Genomic DNA, 1,320 nt, shown 5'->3' on the forward strand with positions numbered 1-1,320 from the left:
AGTGATGGTGGGAACTTTGACTTCACATAATTAAGGTCACACTCCATGTTGGCTAGTTACAAGCCTGACTAGGGTACTTCTGAAATATTTGAAGGACAAATGTAACTGGACAAATATATTTACTGCAGCAATTTGAGGAAAAATGCTATAAAATGTAGCAATGTTTTCAGATGAGTATCTGTTGGAAAGTGCTTTTCTTTAACAAATGTAAAGGAAATTATTTAATGGTGACACATNAATTGCTGACTCTGTATTATCTCTAAAATTGATTCTGGTTCCACTTCCATCATTTAGACATGCCAAATTTTTAACATCCATTATTTCTTCTATTATATCCCCATTTTGGTCATTATGATTACCCCATAATGTACTATGTCCATTAAAGTCCCCACACCATATAACCTTACCCTCTAAATACACCCCAATCTATTGAAATTCTTTTACATGGATTATAGAAGTTGATTATTTTAAATGGCCCATTTACTGTCCAAATTTCAGTAACAATGTATTCTAAATCTTTACCTTTAGCCAGTAATCTAAATTGAATTCCCTGTTTTATGAATGTTATACACCCTCCACCAGATCCTCCCTCTCTGTCTCTTCTTATGCTTTCATATCATTTTATAACAAAATCAAGATGTGTTTTAAGCCAAGTTTCCAGCAGAATCTTTTCAACTGTTAGCACATTTTCCATCCCACTCTCTTTTTGTTCTGGTATTGGATTTGGCTGAACTTTCTTTATCACTTCTTTTGGCTTCACTCTTTTAGCAGCTTCTGCATAACTTATATTACTGGTGACTTTAACTTGTTCGATTTCCATTGCTTTTCTTCTGACCTAACATCCTCCATAAGTCACTCTATGTTGCCCTCCACAATTACAACAAGTTTCCTTCCCATTTTTGCATTCATCATAGCTATGCTCTCCTCCACACTTTGGACATCTTTGTTTTCCCCTACATGCTGCAGCAATGTGTCCATATCTCTGGCATTTATAACACCTGAGAGGCGGAGGGATATATGGCCATACAATGTCCTATTATTATTACTACAAAAGAAAACTAAAATCTAAATCCTCTTCATCAAATTGGTCATTTTAACATATCTCAATAATAAAGAATAACCCTCTGATTTAGAGTCCATGTCTAAAAGGTATTTTATGTTTAACTTTAATTTATTGGTTTGTAATCTATTTACCAATCCACTGTTTGTTCTTGAAAATCAAAACCACATTTCCCTGTAGCGTGTTTCACTATTTTCAATGATGTTCTATTTAAACCTGCATGGCCAAAGCATAACATTGATATCACCATTTCCTCCTTT

The sequence above is a fragment of the Cyprinodon variegatus genome, unplaced genomic scaffold (genome assembly GCF_000732505.1).
Source record: "Cyprinodon variegatus isolate N-32 unplaced genomic scaffold, C_variegatus-1.0 Scaffold89, whole genome shotgun sequence".
In the NCBI taxonomy this organism is placed as follows: domain Eukaryota; kingdom Metazoa; phylum Chordata; class Actinopteri; order Cyprinodontiformes; family Cyprinodontidae; genus Cyprinodon; species Cyprinodon variegatus.